We start from the raw sequence: 20,885 nt of genomic DNA, 5'->3' as shown, positions 1-20,885 counted from the left end.
GTGAGTTCATCTTCTGTGTGCAGGCAGTCGGGGCAGGAGGCCGGGGCCAAAGGCCCGGGAGAAAGAGGGAGAGCCAGGAGCGCAGCCAGTGAGCGGCCGGGGCTTTTCTGCCTTCACTTTAGGACTTGAATGGCTCTGTTGGGTTTTTGGTGTCTCTTTTTTTCAGCAGAAGGGTCTCTGGTTTCCTTTCCATCAGGACAACTGAGAATGTTTCTCCAAGGTTCCTAAGCTGGGAGGTTTTCTAATCCCAGAGACGTTTCCAAGGCAAAAATCTGTGTTTGTGTTTAGAAACAATGCTGTTGGAACCGTGAGAACCCAAATTCGTATTTGAAGGGGAAGGGGCTGCGGGTCTGAGACAGACGGATGCCCTGACTGCTGACGCTGTAAATGTCTAGAACCTTCCGAACACAGAGAACACGTTCAAGGACAGAAAATAACCTTCTGAACACCTAGGTGTCCCTTATAAACTTCCGACATTCCGCCGTATGTGCCAGCTTTCACTAAGAAATAGAATATGCACCGAGACCTCGGAAGCCCCTCCGCTCCTCCCTGTCCTTAAATCAGAGTTTCTCCTTCCCCGGATGTTACCATATCCCCGCTGCAGATGAATGTCTCTGTAAACAATACACAACAAACTACTGAATTTTACCAAATGCATCATTCAGGAGTGAGCTTTGCTTTCGGGCGATGTGATGTTTTCGGGTTTGGTAATATACTCACCGAGGCCGCACCGGTCCTCTCGAACTAGCGTGTCATTTCACGTGTATGGTGCACTTTCAGCATGATGATGATGGGGACATCGGTGCCTTCGGTCCGGAGCTGCGGAGGGTCGGAGGCTTCACCCCACTCACCAGCTAACGAGTTAGGCTGCCTCTGTCTCATGAATGCTGGTAGAAGAAACGAGATTCCTGGGTCAGAGATGAGAGCCTTCATTATTCACAGCGTCAAAGCAGCGGCCAGAGTGCCAGCATGTGTGGGCTGGCTCCCTGAACCCTAAAGCCCGCAGGGTGGCGTGGGGGTCCAGATGACAGCCGCACATGTGGTGGGTTGGGTTGCAGAAAAGGACCTCTGAGTTTGGGGACCCTGCAGATTTGGGGCAAGCAGTAAGCAAGCTGCCTCTTTGCCCTGGAGTGAAAAGTTCCCTCGTCCTTTGAAGGAAGCGCCTCCCTGCCAGTACAGCCCTGAGGATGGCTGGTAAGAAGTGTCAAGGCTTTGCAGGCTTGGCACAGCCAGTAAGTCTTGTAGGAAAACCAGAAACCCAAGGCAGACCATGTCTCCCAAAGCTTCCAGGGACCAGTTCTTACAGGGGTCCCCCGGGTGTGCCATTTGTCTCCTTCCCCAGCATGTGTGAGAAGATTTGCTTCTTTCCAAATGGTTTTTCACGGTGATTGTCGGAATTTACCATCTCCCCTGACAGCATACGGGGTTTTTCTTGCTTCTTCGTCTCCTGTCCAACCCTTGTGTTGGCAGACACTTTCATTTGTGCTGACAGCTATAGAAGGATAATGCAGGTTATGTGAATGTGTTCCCTGGATGACTGATGAGTTTGAGCATCTTTTCATTTACAGCATTGACCTTGTACTTTCCTTCTCTGGCCTTTGCCTTTTCATGCCTTTTGCCTGTTTTTATGGATTTCCCTTTTCCCAATTGATTTGTAAATGTTCTTTGTACAAATGGTATATAATTCTTTGCCATTTATATGTATTAACAATAGCTATTCTCACTCTGCAGCTTCTTTTCTCACTTGGTACATAGATTTTTGTTTCAGAGAAAAAATTTAAAGTTTGAAATATGAAAAAGAAACTAAGAAAAAATTCCTTTTGCCATAGCATCAAAAAGAATAAAATACTTAATAGTAAGTTTAACTGAGTAAGCGAAAGAGCTGTAAACTGAAAACAGTAAAAACGTGGATGAAAGAAAGACTAAATGGGAAGATACCTCATGTTCTTGTATTAGAAAAATTAATATTGTTTAAATGTCCATAATATCCAAAAAGACCTGCAGATTCAGTATAATCCCTATCAAAATTCTAAAGGCAGTTTTCACAGAAATAGGAAAAAATGATTTTACCATTCGTATGGAACCACAAAAGACACCAAACAGCCAAATTAATCTTAAGAAAGAACAACAAAGCTGTAGGAATCGCACTCTCTGATTTCAAACTATGTTACGAAGCTATAGTAATAAAAACAGTGTGGTATTGGCATAAATACAGATACCAGTGGAACAGAATAGAGAGCCAAGAAATAAACCCATACATATATGGTCAACTAATCTGTGCCAAGAATCTATAATCGGGAAAGAACAGTCTCTTCAATAAATGATGTTGGGGAAATTGGATATATCCACTTGCAGAAGAATGACATTAGACCCCCCCTCTCGATCTTACAACACTCACAAAAACTAACTTGAAATTGATTAATGACTTAAAAGTAAGACCTGAAACTTTAAAACTTCTAGAAGAAAACACTGAAGAAAAGCTCCTTGGTATAATCTTGGCAATGATTTTTTGGATTTGACACCAAAAGCATAAACAACAAAAGCAAAAATAAACAAGTGGAACTATATCAACCTAAAAAGCTTCTGCATAGCAAAGGAAAAATATCAACAAAACAAAAAGGCAACATATATGGAACGAGAGAAAATAGTTGCAAATCATATATCTGGTAAGTATATAAATACATACCCAAAGTATATAAGAAACTCATACAACTCAGTAGCAAAGCACTCAATTAAAAACACAATTAAAATGAATTCGAGGGAGTTCCCACAGTGGCTCAGGGGTAAAGATCCTGACGAGTATCCATGAGGATGTGGATTTGATCCCTAGGCCTGATCAGTGGGTTAAGGATCTGGTGTTGCTATGAGCTGCAGTGTAGGTCACAGACACAGCTTGGATCCCACATTGCTGTGGCTGTGGCTGTGGTTGGCAGGCGCAGCTCCAATTCCACCCCTGACCTGGGAACTTACATATGCTGAAGGTGCGGCCCTAAAAAAAAAAAAAAAAAAAAAGTAATGAATGGGCAAAAACATAATAGATGTTTTTCTAAATATACAAATGGTCAATAGGAATATGAAAAGATACTCAAATCAGATAAATGCAAACCACATGACAATAAGGAGTCCCGTCACTTCCGAATGACCTCTATCAAAAAATAGGAGACAGCAAGTGTTGATGAGGATGTGGAGCAAAGGGAATCCCTGTGCACTGCTAGTGGGAGGGTAAATTGGTGAAAGCACTATGGGAAACACGTGCAGTTTCCTCACAAAATTAAAAATAAAACTACCACGTTATCCAGTAAACTCATTTCTGGGTATATGTCAGAAGGAAATGAAATCAGTATCTCAAAGAATATATGAAATCTTGTTTTCATTGTAACATTATTCACAATAGACAAGGTATGGAAACAGCTTAATTTCTGCAAATGGATAAAGAAAATGCGTGATATCACACATACACACACACAAGCACAATGGAATATTATTTAGCTACAAAAAGAAGGAGATTCTGCCATTCGAAAGGAAAATATCAACAAAACAAAAAGGCAACATATATGGAACGAGAGAAAATAGTTGCAAATCATATATCTGGTAAGTATATAAATACATACCCAAAGTATATAAGAAACTCATACAACTCAGTAGCAAAGCACTCAATTAAAAACACAATTAAAATGAATTCGAGGGAGTTCCCACAGTGGCTCAGGGGTAAAGATCCTGACGAGTATCCATGAGGATGTGGATTTGATCCCTAGGCCTGATCAGTGGGTTAAGGATCTGGTGTTGCTATGAGCTGCAGTGTAGGTCACAGACACAGCTTGGATCCCACATTGCTGTGGCTGTGGCTGTGGTTGGCAGGCGCAGCTCCAATTCCACCCCTGACCTGGGAACTTACATATGCTGAAGGTGCGGCCCTAAAAAGCAAAAAAAAAAAAAAAAAGTAATGAATGGGCAAGAAAACATAATAGATGTTTTTCTAAATATACAAATGGTCAATAGGAATATGAAAAGATACTCAAATCAGATAAATGCAAACCAACATGACAATAAGGAGTCCCGTCACTTCCGAATGACCTCTATCAAAAAGATAGGAGACAGCAAGTGTTGATGAGGATGTGGAGCAAAGGGAATCCCTGTGCACTGCTAGTGGGAGGGTAAATTGGTGAAAGCACTATGGGAAACACGGTGCAGTTTCCTCACAAAATTAAAAATAAAACTACCACGTTATCCAGTAAACTCATTTCTGGGTATATGTCAGAAGGAAATGAAATCAGTATCTCAAAGAGATATATGAAATCTTGTTTTCATTGTAACATTATTCACAATAGACAAGGTATGGAAACAGCTTAAATTTCTGCAAATGGATAAAGAAAATGCGTGATATCACACATACACACACACACAAGCACAATGGAATATTATTTAGCTACAAAAAGAAGGAGATTCTGCCATTCGCAATGACATGGATGAACCCGGAGGACATTATGCCTTGAAATAAACCCTACACAGAGGCAAATGCTGGTAAGTATATAAATACATACCCAAAGTATATAAGAAACTCATACAACTCAGTAGCAAAGCACTCAATTAAAAACACAATTAAAATGAATTCGAGGGAGTTCCCACAGTGGCTCAGGGGTAAAGATCCTGACGAGTATCCATGAGGATGTGGATTTGATCCCTAGGCCTGATCAGTGGGTTAAGGATCTGGTGTTGCTATGAGCTGCAGTGTAGGTCACAGACACAGCTTGGTTTCACTTATGTGTGGAGTCTGAAAAATTCACTCACAGAAACAGAGTAAGACGGTGGGTACCAGGGGCTCAGGAGTGGGGGAAGTAGGTGTTGCTCAAAGAGCACAAACTTTGAGTCAAAAACGAATAATCTCTGAGATTCTCTATGCAGCATGGTGAGTATAATTAATAGTATTGTATCCTGAAATTTTCTGAAAAAACAGATCTTAAGTGTTCTCGTTACACACGCACACTCACATGGCAACGGTGTGCGGCGACGGCTGTATTAATTAGCTTTATTGCGATCATCGTTTCATGATGCACGTGTGCGTCAGATCATCAACTGCATCCACTGTAAATATACATAAACTGTGTTTGTAAATTGTACCTCTTAAAGCTGGAGTTAAAACTGTTTTAAAGACTAAAATTTATTTTTACTTTTTTTCGGTCACACCTGAGGCATGCAAAGGTTCCTGGGCCAGGGATGGAACCCACACCACAAGAGCGACCCATGCCACAGCAGTGACAACACTGGATCCCCAACCTGCTGAGCCACCAGGCAACTGTAATTTTCAACAGTTGGTTTTTGCATCTTAAGAAACTCTTTTCTACAAGAAGGCCAAATTTTTTCCCCTTCTTTCGCTTTTAAAAATACTAAAGTTTGGCTTTTTTCATTTAGGTCTTAACATTGGAAATTTAATCGTTTGTTAAAGTAAGGTATGTATCTGACTGACTTTCACACGCAGACAAGCGATTGTGTCACCATTTACTGGGTTCCCCGGAGACAGGTGAAATATTCACTCCATCACGCTGCACCTGTCATTCAGGCTAAAAACCTTAGAGCTATCCTGACTCTCGTCCCTGACAGCCAATCCATCAGCAAATCCTGACAGAGCTGCTTCCAACAGATTTCCCCCTGCTGGTCATTTCTCACCCACACACCCACCACTGCCTCAGCACCACTGCCCCCAGCTTTTGCCTGGATTACTCTGTGGCCCCCTAATTAATTCTCCTCCTCCATCTCTTGCTTCCCTACAGCATCTCGTCTACACAGCAGCAGGTTATATCTTTAAAAACGTATTTGATCACACTATTCCTTGCTAACTAACATTCAGAATAAAATTCACAACTGTCCTGTGCTCTCAAGCAACCTGACCGCTGTCTGCTTTCCTCACCCCATTTCCTCCTTCTCTCCCTGTCTCTTTGTCTGTTAGTATCTGTCTGTCTGCCTGTCTCTGTTTTGCTCTCTCTCTCACTCACTGTGCGGCAGACAGGCTTGCTGTGTCTCACATACTGACTCTGTTTCTACCTCAGGACCTTTGCACTTGTCGTTTCTTCTTCCTGCCATTTCTCTTTTTCCCCAGATAACTGTACAGCTTGCTTTAACCTCATCCAGGTTCCTTTTTTTTGGGGGGGCGGGCAGCATATGGAAGTTCTCGGGCCAGGGGTTGAATGGGAGCTGCAGTTGCTGGCCACAGCCACAGCCACGGTAACACAAGGTCTGAGCCCAAGTTCTCTTGTAACTAACTACCTTGCACTGATTTTATGATGAAATAGTGTTGAATTTTATGGATTACTTTTTCTTCTTTAATTGTAAGGTGGTAGAGAACAGTAACATATTTTCCAATGTTAAGCCATCTTTCCATCCTCAGAGTAAACCCTACAAGTTATAAGGTATATTTTTATACACTGCTAAATTTGACATTTTTTAGCATTTTAAGATTTTTGAAATGATGTTTATTAGTAAGATTTTTCTAAAATTTTTATTTAATGCCCTTAGCCAGTTTTTAAAAATCCATCTTATACTAAATTTATTTTTAAACCTCTCTTTTTAATTAATGCATTTCAGATATAAATTTTCTTCTAAGTTCTGGTTGAGAGACATCATACAAGTTAACTGCATTGTCATTTTCTCTTTAAGTCATGAATTATTTCAATTATTTCAAGTTTCATTCATATGGCTTCTTTTGAATAATCTATCTCTATTTTTTGCTCTAACTAAATTGTGCCATTGTGGTCAGAAAATGGGTTCTAGACTATATCAGTTTTTAGAAAATATGTTGAGATTTTTGGGGCATATTGCACCATGAGTTAAAAAAATTCATATGACCTCAAATATATTTTATAGGTTATTTGTGTTTGGTACAGGGTTTCATAAAGAACAATCAAATCAAGATTAACAAGTCTTTTAAAATCTATTTTTATTGCTAGTTTGTATGCTTGATTATTCTTTTTCATATAAAGTTGTCGTTACATCCTTTAATTCTGTACAATTCTCCTTTTACTTTTATTTATTTATTTGTCTTTTTGCCTTTTCTAGGGCCGCTCCCAGGAGGTTCCCAGGCTAGGGGTCCAATCAGAGCTGTAGCCGGCGTCCTGCGCCAGAGCCACGGCAACGCGGGCCCGAGCCGCGTCTGCGACCCACACCACCGCTCACGGCAGCGCCGGAACCTTGGCCCACTTCTCCTGCTTTTCGTCGAGGCTGTGTTGTTGGGTGCCAGCAAGTTCATGACTATTACATCAACATGATTCATCATTCCTTCAGTGTGTCCCTTTCAATACTTTTCATCTCAAATTCTATTTTTATATTAACATTACTTTCTTTTGGCTAATATTTGTATATTTAACTGTTATTTTCAACATTTTCATGTTACTTAAGATATGCCATATTCACATACAACACAGCTCATTTTTGTTATTTAAAAATTCAGTCTGATCATTTCCATCTGTTAGTAGATTTAGTCATCATATTTATTATTATAGGTAATGTATTTGACTTATTTACTAATCTTATCTTTCGTTTTCATTTTTTAATTTTTGCTTTTCTTTTTAAAACTTCCTTTGTGCCTCTTTTCCACAGTAAATATTTTGTATATTCTTTCCCCTGTCTTAACGGTTTTTAAGCACACACAATAGTCTGTTGGTAGTTATGCTTACTTAATATATACTATAATGTATTTGCAATATATTCTTACATATATAACACATCCTTAATTCACAATATATGTATATATATTTACATATAGTTTAACATACATATAATTTAACTCTCATTTAGTATTACCATTCTTCCCTCTGCACCTAGAAGAACACAGCCTCTTGTAAACAAGAGTTGAACATCACACACCCAATGCAGTTATTTTATCTAGATTTTTTTTTCTTTTTTGTGTGTGTTTTTATCTTTTCCAGGGACGCACCTGCGGCATATGGAGGTTCCCAGGCTAGGGGTCGAATCGGAGCTGTAGCCACTGGCCTACGTCAGAGCCACAGCAACACGGGATCGAAGCCTCGGGATTCTCAGTCTGTGACCTACACCACAGCTCACAGCCACGCCGTATCATTAACCCACTGAGCAAGGCCAGGGATCGAACCTGCAACCTCATGGTGCCTAGTCGGATTTGTTAACCACTGCGCCACAAGGAGAACTCCTTTATCTAGATTTTTAATTTATCCTTTTAACAAAAATTGTTAGTGTATACATTATATATATGTACAATCAATAATTAACATATACAAGTCCCACCCTCACCCTTGGTCTTGATACTGTGACTTCTGTCTGAGTTCACCTTTCTTCTCACTGATCTACAGCTTTTCACGATTCTTTAGTGAGTGTCTGTGGGTGGGAGACTGGAATAGTCCTCGGGTGTCTGGAATGTCTTCCTCCTGACTGCATCCTGGTCACTAGCCTTATGGCATAGGGTTCCGGGTCATTGATATGTGTTCTTTTTGCCACTTTGCAATTATTGCTCCAGTGCCTCCAACCTGTTTTTCCCGGAAGTCTTCTGCAATTTGGCTGACACCTGCTGTACACTGTCTTTTCGCCTCTCTCTGGTAGCTTTTAGCCATTCTGTTTACCCATGACACCTGAAGCTCCTGTGCCAGGTGTCACAGCATGGGTTCAGGATCGTTCAGGCTGCTCAATGCTTACAGCGCTTCTGATCTGAGAACTTATGTATTTCTCCAGTTTTTTTATCTAAGCTTTCTCAGTTTTTTTATATTCAGGGTAGATTTGCTTCTGTTCTCTCCATTCCCATTTTTTTGAAATCCACAATCTGCTCCTGGGACCTCTTGTTGATTGTTTTAATCTCTTTAATCTCTGCTCTCTGCTAGATCCTGGAGAAATGATAGCATTTGATTTCACCATTTGGTCTTCAGCTATATCTAGTCTAGTGTCTGCCTGCCTTCCTTCCTCCCCCTCCCCCTTCCTTCCTTCTGGCTCACCCATGGCATACAGAAGTTCCCAGGCCATGGATTAAATCCAAGACTCAGCTTCAGCAATGCTGGATCCTTTAATCCACTGTGCTGGGCTGGGATCAAACCTGTACCTCTGCAGTGACCCAAGCTGCTACAGTCAGATTCTTAACCCACTACACCACAGCAAGAACTGCAAGAGTTTATCTTTCCTGTTTCTTTTTTATTGTAATGTCAGTGCTATACTTTTATTTCCTTATATTTCTAATTTTTAAATAGTTTTTATGACAGATCTATTTCGTAATTCCTTATTTTTAATGTTTTATATTTTTATCTATGAGTCCTTATATTGAGTATTGATTTTATTGTCTTTCTTAGCTTCAGACATGAAGCTTCAGGTGCTTTGATTTTTAGTATCATCTCATTTTCAGTTTTTGTTTTGAGATTTTATTTCATTTTATTCTTTCTTTCCCTCACCTGCGGTTCTCTTTCTGGGGTCCCCCACCCAGTCGTCCATCTCATCTCCTGCTGCTTTGGGGGTGCTATCCTCAGGGTTCACGGCAGGGATCCCAGACCCAGCCCCCCTTACTGACCACGGATCCCAGTGGTACAGCCTCTGTCCTCCCTCAGCCCACGGGGCTGTACTGCTACTTTCTGCCTCCTTGCATGGAGGGGCTGGAGCTGTGGGGAGTCTGGTGGGCTCCAAGCTCTGCCTCTTGGGTTGTGCCGTGTCCAGCATCCTGCAGGAGTTAGCCCGCTGCAGGCCTAGATATGCAGCAAGCCTGCTGTCCTTCAGCCCTTTGGAAGTTTCCTGGTCCTGCCTGTTTGGTTTACTAGGCTTGTGCTTGTCTATCAGCGTCTTGTGTGGGCCACTGATGCACCGAGGAACCCCCGTGTCTCATGGCATTTCGAATAGAAGAGAAAGAACACTTATCCTAAATGCTTGCTAACATTGGACCCTGTCTTAGGGGGCAGCTCAGGAAGCCAGGCAGGCATAAAGACCAACAAAGCACGTGACTGCCTATTGTCAATGGCAGTTGACAGGACAAGTCGAGAGTGATGCTTTATGTGTCATCAGAGCCACTTCCACAAGGTTCCACCCAGGGAACTTCTTTCAAATCAGTGCTGGACGAGCGTTTCCCACTGAAAAACTTTCTAACAACCAGGGCTGTGTGTCTGCCAGTTTCCTCTTCATCATGGCCACTAGCAGTTGAATTTCAGCGATTTATTTTCCTCTTGCTTGTCGTTTGCTTTCTCCTCGACGATTTTTGTTTCCCTATCTAGTTTTTAATTATTTTGTAGTGCTGACAGTTCTCTTTATACACCGTCTCAACATTTCTTTTTATGGAGACAGGCAAGTATAAAGAGAAACAGAAGGGAGATACCACTGTGGCTCAGTGGTAACGAACCCAACTAGTATCAATGAGGATGTGGGTTGGATCCCTGGCCTCGATCAGTGGGTTAAGGATCCGTCATCACCATGAGCTGTGGTGTCGGTCACAGACATTGCTATGTCTGTGGCTTAAGCTGGCAGCTGCAGCTCCAATTTGACCCCTAGCCTGGTGCAGCCGTAAAAAGCAAAAAGAGAGAGAGAGGAAGAGAAACAGAAAAACAGAACTCCCTTTTGCAATATTAAGTGTTTTAATTTTTTACGATAGAAGTTAATTTATTGAGAAGTAATTGACATGTGACATTCTATTCGTTTCAGGTGCACGACACAGTGAATGACTGGAGATTTGTATATATGGTAAAATAACCACGGCAGTTAAGTCTGGTTAGCATCCATCACCTCACATAGACACAGATTTTTTCTTCTTATGATGAGACGTCCAAGATCCAGTCTGTGAGCAATTTTCAGACACGCGATAGAGTGTCGTTAAGACTCGCCATCCTGCACGTTCCATCCCACAACCGGGGGACGTAGGTTATAACTGGGGGTTTGCACCTTTTGACCGTCTCCACTCATTTGACTACCTGCCAACTCCCTGTCTCTGGCAACCACCAATCCTTAAGGTCGGGGGGGGGGGCGGTGGTTAAGATTTTTTTTTTAAAGATTTTAAAATGAGAGCATACAGTATGTGTCTTTGTCTGGTTTACTTCTCTTGACTTACTAGTTTTTTTATCTTTTCTTTTAGGGCTGCACCCACAGCATATGGAGGTTCCCAGACCAGGGGTCGAATTGGAGCTGTAGCCACCAGCCTACACCACAGTCACAGCAACACGGGATCTGAGCCACATCTGTGACCTACACCACAGCTCACGGCAACACTGGATCCTTAACCCACTGAGTGAGGCCAGGGATCGAACCTGCGTCCTCATGGATACTAGTCAGATTCATTTCCACTGTCTGACTTACTTCTGTCTGACTTGCTTTTATGTGTTTTAATAAAAACAGAAATTAAACCTGTAAGCTATTTTTCCAGTTGCTTTACATGTGACTACATGATTAGATTCACAGAAGAGGCTAAGTCTCCTTACCCCTCTGGCCAGATGCTAACGCGGCTTGAGGTTCCCAGACTGGGACATGGGGACAGGATCCAGGGGCAGAGACAGCGGCTCTCAGGGTGCGTGTGAAGACTGGAGGTAAGAGAAGCTAATTAGCCTTGCTGAGCAGTGCCCCCCACCCCCCCCCCCCCCGCAGTTGGGAAGGCAGCAAGAAAATCGTGTAATTAGATATTCAGGGTGAGATGAAATGAAAGGCCCTTTTGAGAAAATAATACTGTTTCTCAGAGAAGTCGGGAAATGCCTGTGGGAATGGCATGTTCAGAGGGGCCAGGGGACAGAGGGACCTTCAGAGGGTCTGTGCATTTGGCACCGAGGCCCCCTCTTCCCCTCCAAGCTGCCTCTGACAGCAAGGAGCCTTGGGACCGTGACAGCTTTCTGGAAAACCAGAACGGTTGCGTACGCAGAATTTCACAGGCAGCAAGTCATTTTTGTACCAGTGATGCCATGTACCCTCCCCTAACGCCCTGTGAGAATGTTTTCATTGTGTTCATCGTGTAGAGAAGTCGCAGATTAGCTCACACTTTTCTAGGGCCAACGATGAGGCACACACTCAATAAAAACAAGGAATTCAGCTTCCTCTGCCAGCCAGGGAGGTAGGAGAGCTGTCCACGTTTTCAAAACAAGGAGGTCATATCTTGTGGAAAGTTGCTCAAAATTGCTCTGACCTTGGCCTCTGACCCCACAGCCTCTCACCTTCCAGCCCTATGCAATGTTAACTGCCAAAAACACACAACATCCCCAAGTTCTAAAACTGCCAGCTTGACCAATTATTCACAACTGACAATTATTCACGACGAACCACCATGACCAGGTGGGGTAGACACAGCACTGGTGCAGGAACACGGCTCTTTCTCCAGGTTTGTGTTGGAAAGTTCCACTTATGACTTTCCCAGACATCGGCCCCCATTAATATTCCTGAACAGACCCTTCTCCCATGTCCATCTGCACCGTGACTCCGCGACACCTTGATTTTCACCCAGCGAGACCCATTTTAGACTTCTGTCTCCAGAACTGTGAGATAATACATGTTTGTCATTTTAAGCCACTTAGTTTGCAGGAATTTGTTATGGCTGCAATAACAGACTCATACTCACAGAAAGGACCCGGCGGGAAGCTTGTCAAAAAAGCCTCCGTGACTGGCACTGCCATGTTTTCCATTATCACACCGCTTCGGGCTTAGGAAGCCAGTGGAACATTCTTTAACATACCCTAACTTTAAGACCACCGTGAGCCCCGTGCATATACCACCCCCTCTCTTCCAAGGCAGGCAGAACAAACAGGAAAAGGCAACAGTGCACCTGCAGCTCACGCTTACCTGCACTAACCTGCATCATACACATCACGACCAAGATGACAGCCTGTCCATCTCACCTGTTCTGGGACTGGGCCTGCCCTGCCTCATCCCGAAGCTGTCTGTTGGCTTCTCACCTCCTCTGCTAGAATAGCTGTCCTTGAAAAGTGGTCACGTGTCCCATGGTCCTTGTGTCTTTCAAAGATATTTGGACGCGGTGGGTGCTCAAGAAATAGTTTGGGAATGAAGGACTCCGTGAAAAAGGTCTGTCAAACTATAGCTCATGGGACGAAACAAAACATCTTTCAGCGAGGATAAAACTCAGCATCTTGAGACCCCCCCCCTCGGAGGAAGGCAGGGTGCTCTCAGAAACTGGCAGATCTCTTCACCCGCCACGCGCGCCAGGCAACATGGCTCAAGCAGGGGTCTCCTACATGGAGACCCCCTCTCACAGGTCACTTATGTGAAAATGGGGCACCATGCCCCAAATACATTAGCCGGAGTTCCTGTTGTGGCGCAGTGGTTAACGAATCCGACTAGGAACCATGAGGTTGCAGGTTCAATCCCTGTCCTTGCTCAGTGGGTTGGGGATCCGGCGTTGCTGTGAGCTGTGGTGAAGGTTGCAGACGCAGCTCGGATCCTGCGTTGCTGTGGCTCTGGCGTAGGCCGGTGGCTCCAGCTCCGATACAACCCCTAGCCTGGGAACTTCCATATGCCGCTGGAGCGGCCCAAGAAATAGCAAAAAGACAAAAAAAATACATTAGCCTATGAATCATGCATTTTACCATCAGAGGAGACCTCGGATTCTCAAACACATAAATGAATGCTGAGAACAGCACACTCGCTTCAGTAGTTCCACAGCAGAATTGCCATTTGCTGTCAGGCACTGCGCTCCCCGATTTACCTGCATTATCATGGATTCTTACGAAATTCTTCAAGGCAAATTTCTCTGACTCCCATTTTGCCCGGAGGGTAATTGTGCTGTAAGGTGGTATAAGAAGGGGCAACGCTGAAAGGTCTCCCAGCTCTGCCTGACCCAGTGCCTCCCAGGCTGCAGCCCAGTCCCCTGGGTGCGCAGCACGGAGTGGACGCCAGAGGCGCGTCCACACCATCTTTCTGCTCCCACTTCTTTTTTCTTTTTAGGGCCACACCTGGGGCAATGGAATTTCCCAGGCTAGGAGTCAAATCGGAGCTGCAGCTGCCAGCCTACGCCACTGCCACTGAGACACTGGCTCTGAGCCACAGCTGCAACCTAGGCCACAGCTCAGTGCAATGCCGGATCCTTAACCCACTGAGCAAGGCCGAACCTGCATCCTCACAGACACTCTGTCAGGTTCTTAACCTGCTGAGCCACAACAGGAACTCCTGCTGCCACCTTTTTTTTTTTTTTTTGTCTTTTTGCCATTTCTTGGGCTGCTGCCGCGGCATATGAAGGTTCCCAGGCCAGGGGTCGAATTGGAGCTGTAGCTGCCAGCCTACGCCAGAGCCACAGCAACTCGGGATCCGAGCCGCGTCTGCAACCTACACCACAGCTCACGGCAACGCCGGATCGTTAACCCACTGAGCAAGGCCAGGGACTGAACCTGCAACCTCATGGTTCCTAGTCGGATTCATTAACCACTGCGCCACGACGGGAACTCCCTGCCACCTTTTTTAATGCACTCTATACCCAGCATTTTGAAACTGCTTTGAATCCAAAAATATGAGCACACACTCCAAGTTCAATAACCTCCTTAGCAAATTCTGATCTAGCATATGGCTTTTTTAAAGGGATTCAAAACAGCAGACCAACTGATTTCAAAGTTTCAGTTTGAATAACCATTTTATACGGAATTATTGTCAGGAAAAGGAGAGTTATTAATTTGGCAAGATTCAATTGCTAACTTTATAAAATAAGAACTTTCTTTTAAGAACCTTATTTAAATATCAGAATTCTCTCCTGGTCCATTCAATTGAATTTATCATGTTTATATGATAACTGGCAAGAACAGGCTGGATTGACTAGAAATTCCACAAAATAAAATTTAAGCTTTTGATACTCAGGCAGATTCAGTAAAACAAATAAACAAACATAACAATACACAGCTCTAGGGCAACTGGCAGAAAAACCATTTGGGAAAGCTACAGCAACGGAATCCTATCCCCATCTAAACTGTCGGAACGATGATTTTGAGTAATGATCTGATGACAGATAAACCTTGATTTTAATCCCAGTTTCCCATTTACTTGTTGTGTGAACTGGAACAATTAACTGTTACCTGGAAACTTGTCCTTTCTCATATGAAAGACCAGAAGGTCTTCTAAAATTGGTTGTTGTGTGGCTTAAGTAAATTAGTGTTTATCAGCACCCTAGCATAGCACCAGGCCATCATAAGTCCTCAATCCCTAATGGCTAAAGGGAAACAAATTTTTCTTGGATTAAAACCAATTCCAAATTAACCTGATATAAGTAGCAGAAGGAAAAAGAAATCAGTGTCATGAACAATCAAGATGAAAAGGCTCTACGAAGGCATTCCCTTATGGCTTGGTGGGTTAAGAACCCGACTAGTATCCATGAGGAGGCAGGTTCGATCTCTGGCCTCAGTGGGTTAAGGATCCAATGTTGCCACAAGCTGCAGTGGAGGTTGCAGATGCAGCTCGGATCTGGTGTAGCTGTGCCTGTGGTGTAGGCCGGCAGCTATAGCTCTGATGCCACCCCTAGCCTGGGAACTTCCATATGCCGCAGGTGTGGCCCTAAAAAGACAAAAATAAAAGAGGACTAGATTCAGGAGTTCCTGTCATGGCGCAGTGGTTAACGAATCCGACTAGGAACCATGAGGTTGCGGGTTCGGTCCCTGCCCTTGCTCAGTGGGTTAACGATCTGGCGTTGCCGTGAGCTGTGGTGTAGGTTGCAGACGCGGCTCGGATCCCGAGTTGCTGTGGCTCTGGCGTAGGCTGGTGGCTACAGCTCCGATTCGACCCCTAGCCTGGGAACTTCCATATGCCGCGGGAGCAGCCCAAGAAATAGCAAAAAGACCAAAAAAAAAAAAAAGAGGACTAGATTCATATGTTGACTTCCTACACCCCATGCCTCAGTCAGGACCTCAGAATGTGACTGTATTTAAAACGAGCCATTGGAGTTCCAGTCGTGGCTCAGTGGTTTAAGACCCCGACATAGTGTCCATGAGGATGTGGGTTCATCTTCACTGCTAATCAAAAGATGTGAATTCCAACAATGAGCTAGCAGTTATCACGTAAGACTGAACAGGACATAGAAGGATTATCGCCAGTATGGACCACCACTGAAAAGGCGGGGGAACTCTCTCATGACCGGTGGGAAAATAAATTGGAAAAATCTTTCTGGAGGGCAATTCAGCAACAGTTATCAAAGTCTTATCTACAAATACATTGTATCTGAGCTTGCCAATTTTTTTTTCTGCAGATTTTTTCCTAAGAATATAATTGGACAGGTACGTGAGTCTGCTGTGCTGATGTCCAAGCAGGCACAGAGACATCTGCTGCCGCCTCCGCCAGCGCCACGGCCCGAGAGCTGGGGGCCTCGGGGACAGGATATGACCAGGACTGCAGGGCAGCTCGTACCCACCTTCTTTCAGACTTTTCTTCTGGTTTGGACGGACGGCCTTTTTTCTTCCTCAGACACAGACGTGTGTCTCTGGGCTCGAAACAGGAATGACCCCTGCAAGCGTGCAGATGGAGATGAGGCTCTCAGGGTTAAGGAAGCTGGAGTCTGTGGGAGAGACAATCAGGGAGAAAGCGCCGCAGGTCTGTGAGGGTGGCCTTTGAGGAGTCATCAGACCACATGTCGGAGAGGACACCACAGGAAACTGGAAGGCTCAGGTTTGATCCCTGGCCCCGGAACTTCCACATGCCACAGGCAAAGTCAAAAAAATAAAAATAAAAATAAAAAATAAATAAAGCCTAGTTCTTTGAGAAGCACAGGAAAATCGATGATCAACCTCTAACCAGGGAGCTCCCGTCGTGGCGCAGTGGAAATGAATCTGACTCGTAACCATGAGGTTGCGGGTTCGATTCCTGGCCTCGCCCAGTGGGTTAAGGATCTAGTGTTGCTGTGGGCTGCAGTGTAGGTCACAGATGCGGCTTGGACCCAGTGTTGCTGGGGCTGTGGTGTAGGCCGGCAGCTGTAGCTCTGATTTGACCCCTAGCCTGGGAACCTCTGTATGCTGTGTGTGCTGCTCTAAGGAAAACAAAACAAAACAAAACCTCTAACCAGACTGATGGGAAGAAAAAAAACCCCACAAATGACAAATAATCACCACAGAACATAATTTTTCCTAATCATCCTATTCCTGGAATCTTGTTTATCATTCAGTGTAGACACAAAAAAGTGCAAACAGGAGACTCACGAATGGTCACCAGGCAGGTGATGCCACTCAAAGAAATGTCATCTGGGGATATCGGGAAGGGGTGCTGTCATTTGGGGCTGAGGGGGAAATGTCATATAAGGATGATGGGGGGAGCTGTCGTGTGGGGATGGTGGGGGGCCCTGTTCTATGGGATGGTGGGGCTGGGGCAACGTCATAGGAGGATGGTGGAGGATGCCATCAGGTGGGGATGGTAGAGGTGGAGGCAACTGTTATATGGGACGTGGTGTGACACGGAGGCTGGGACCTGGACCGCCTCCTGACCTCAGAGGCAGCTCTGATCTTGAACCAGGCCAACTCGGATTGCAAGGCTAGACTATTTGTTTTGGAAGGAATTTTGCCCATGGAATAAACACTAATGCTAATGTCTTCTTCAAAAATGAGACTAAGCTGGGAGTTCCCGTTGTGGCTCAGCAGAAACCAATCTGACTGGGATCCATGAGGATGCAGGTTCGATCCCTGGCCTCACTCAGTGGGTTAAGGATCCGGCTTTGCTGTGAGCTATGGTGTAAGTCACAGAAGCGGCTTGGATTAGGCGTTGCTGTGGCTGTGGTGTAGTTTGGCAGCTACAGCTCCGATTCAACCTCTAGCCTGGGAACCTCCATATGCCAGGGGTATGGCCCTAAAAAGACAAAAAAAAAAAAAAAAGAGAGAGAGACTGAGCTAACAAGTTGTTATAACTAACTTAAGACCTTTTGTCCTGTGGAGTTGGAGAGTTTGGAAATATCTTGAGAGTTTTGGAAATCTTGAGAGATTTTGTAAATATCTTCTTTCCTAGTCTCACCACGACTTTTATAGCCTTCGGTAACTTCCGTGGTCTAAAGAATGCCAGGACACCATCAGCCCTGCCCAACACACAAAGATTTCCATGTGTTTTTTAGGCCAGGGCGGCAAACCTGGATCCAGAGGGAGAAGAAATTAGACACTGCTGCTGCAGATGTCCTGCCAGAAAGGCAGGAGGCTACGCGTTCCGTCCAGCGGCCCCATCACCCTAGAGCACACATCCAATTATCAGGCGGGGCACGTGGACTTCCTGATTTCTTGGTCCCTGACTCAGTTTCCTTGGTCAGTTTCAGTCTCGGGTTGTGATGCTGCTCAAATGCTGGTGTGCCTTTCATGGCTAAGATATGCCAAACAGTTTCAGTTTTTAGGTGCAAGGTGCCAGGTAGCTGAACTATAGTGTCAGGAGGGTGGCCCGCGCTTCAGGCAGAGCCTCTAAATCTCTCCGGCTTGGCCTGACCATCTGACCTTTCTTCCACCCACATTTCCTGCTGGTGTTCTCTCCGGAGATGTTTGGTTACTGACAAACATACTACGCTGATCCCAGCTAATGCAGAGTTTTTGAGCTTCTAAGAAAGATTCTACAGTAGCTACCATGGCACGGATCGCCCCCATCTGAGTCTTGGCACAACAGGAAGTGGAAACAGATGGTGTGGGGCCCAGGTCAGGGCTGGAGCTCAGAACACTCCCTGGAGGATCTTAGGTGCCTTCATGCTCTGGAACTTTCATCCTTGAAAGATAGCTGGGGAAAAGGATAAACCATGGGCCCAGCTGGAGAGAGGAGGTGTTAGGAAGTAGCTCACATTGTTAATTTTGCATGTAATAACAACTTGAAGTTACTTTTTAAACTAAAATTTTAAATGTAAGATAATTTGAGATCACTGTAGGTTCACACACAGTTTCCAAAAAGTACATAGAGGAGTTCCCGTTGTGGCTCAGTGGTAACAAACCTCACTATTATCCACGAGGATGCGGGTTCCATCCCTGGCCCCACTCAGTGGGTTAAGGATCCAGCATTGCCTTGAGCTGAGGTGTAGGTCACAGACACAGCTCAGATCTGGCATGGCTGTGGCTGTGGCGTAGGCCAGCAGCTGCAGCCTCGGATTGGACCCCTGGTCTGGGAACCTCCGTGTGCCGCGGGTGCAGCCCTAAAAAAAGAAAAAAAAACGTATATAGAATATGTATGACTGGGTCCCTTTGCTGTAAAGCAGAAATTGAGAGAACATTGTAAATCAACTATAACAAAATTTTTTTCATTAAAAAATTTTAAAAATAAATAAATAACAAATAAAATTAAAAAATTAAAAGTGTACAGAGAGATCCCAGGTACACGTATCCCAATTTCCTCAGTGGTAACATCTTGCACAAATAAAGGACAATATCCCAACTTCTGATATGGTCGCAATCCAGAATGTTCCACGACCAAGCTCTCTCCTGCTGCCCCTTTTATGGCTACCCCGTCACCGCCTCATTAACTCCTCCACTAATCTTTTCTCTGTCACTATAATTTTGTCATGTCAAGACTGCTGTATAAACACCATCACGTGGTGCATACATAACCTGCTGAGCTTGGCTTCTGCACTCAGCGTAATTCTTGGAGACTCACTGCATCAAGAGTTCCACGTGGCTCTCCACGGTGTGAAGGCTCTGTGCTTTGCTTAACCGTTCCATCAATGAAAGCTATGGAGGAGGTTTCCAGTTCAGGAGTATTTCAGACAAAGCTGCTAAGAACATTCAGGCACAGGTTTTTGTATAAGTCTCCATGTCTCTGGTATCAAGGATCAAAGCTGTCCTTGCCAGGTCAGGCCTTTTCATGTTTCTCTTGGTAAGAAACTGCGGAACTATTCCCGGAGTGGCTTTACCATTTTGCATTCCTGGCAGCAGTGGATGAGTGATCTAGTGAGTCTCTGCATCCTCGCTGGCATTTGGTGACACGATTTTGTCGTTTAGCTCTTCTCACAGGTATGCAGTGATGTGTCATTGTGATCTTACTTTGCATAGCGATATTCACATCTTTTCCTGTGTTTATTTGTCACTTGAACATTCTCTTCAGTGAAATGCCTATTCCTTTGGGGGCCCATTTTCTAACTGTTTTATCTGTCTCTTTCTTGTTGAATTCTGAGAGTTCTTTACATATGTTCAACACTAGTCCTTGTTGAATATGTGGTTTGCAAGTATTTCCTTCCAGCCTGTAGATTGTATTTTCTTCATCTTAACTGCGTCATTTGCAGCACAAAAGTTTTGTACTTTGATAAGATCTAATTTATCAACTTTTTTTTTTAATGGATCATGCTAATATTCTCCTTTGGTTTTTCTTTTTTTCAAAAATGTCATTATTTTACAGTTTTCATTTAAGTCCATGACCCATTTTGAGTTAATTTCTGCATAAGGTGTGAAGTATAGGTTGAAGTTCTTTCAACTTCTTTTTTCTTTTTTTTTTTTTTCCTTTCTTTTTTGCTTTCAGATGTCCAAATGTGCAAACATCATTCTTGGAAAAAGCTATTGCGTTCCTTTTGCACTTTTGTTAAAAATAAGTTTGGCCTATTGGCAGTGGGCCTATTTCTAGATTGTCTGTGTCTGTCCCTCTGCCACGCTGTCCTGATCGCCTGCCATACACAGCATAGGCGCCTTCTCCATAGGCATCAGGTCCCTCCCTTCTGCACGAGAAACTAGCTGTCTATGAGAATTATAAATTTTGTCATCCACAGCATTGGAAGAAAAACGCTCACCCTCCACAGGGCGCTGGGGGTAACTAAGGTCTTTCAAAGGTAAGTACACATTCCTGAACTTGGACGAGCAAGTTTCCTTGCTGCTCGCCTGACAACGCAGCCAGGGAGATGGCAAAAACATGCAGGAACTTACAAAAGTAAAGACTCCAAGAAGGAGGCCACGCAGAGGCCACGGGAAGCACACATCTCTGGAAAACGGTTCAATTCAGGCCAAATGCTGAGAAAGCCTATCTAAGGTCTTTACTTTTTCGAGGCCAAGGACTAGTATTTTAATGCT

The 20,885-nt window shown here is 44.2% G+C and overlaps 1 long non-coding RNA gene across 2 annotated transcripts in view; it reads right to left on the bottom strand.

The window, feature by feature from the left end:
• The window catches only part of LOC125117674 (uncharacterized), a 39,047-nt gene that overhangs the window by 3,786 nt on the left and 14,376 nt on the right, over positions 1-20,885 (bottom strand). The window contains exons 2-4 of one of the 2 annotated variants that reach the window (XR_007132685.1): positions 16,301-16,444; positions 11,400-11,498; positions 721-887 (exon numbers count right to left, since the gene is read on the bottom strand). This is a non-coding gene — a long non-coding RNA (uncharacterized LOC125117674). Of the gene's footprint in view, positions 1-720; positions 888-11,399; positions 11,499-16,300; positions 16,580-20,885 lie in introns of those variants that run through there. The other variant, XR_007132684.1, reaches the window with a different exon arrangement.

The sequence above is a fragment of the Phacochoerus africanus genome, chromosome 16, assembly GCF_016906955.1.
Source record: "Phacochoerus africanus isolate WHEZ1 chromosome 16, ROS_Pafr_v1, whole genome shotgun sequence".
Classification (NCBI taxonomy): Eukaryota; Metazoa; Chordata; class Mammalia; order Artiodactyla; family Suidae; genus Phacochoerus; species Phacochoerus africanus.
Note: the sequence above shows the minus strand (reverse complement) of the source record. Positions and strands in the feature narration are given on the sequence as shown.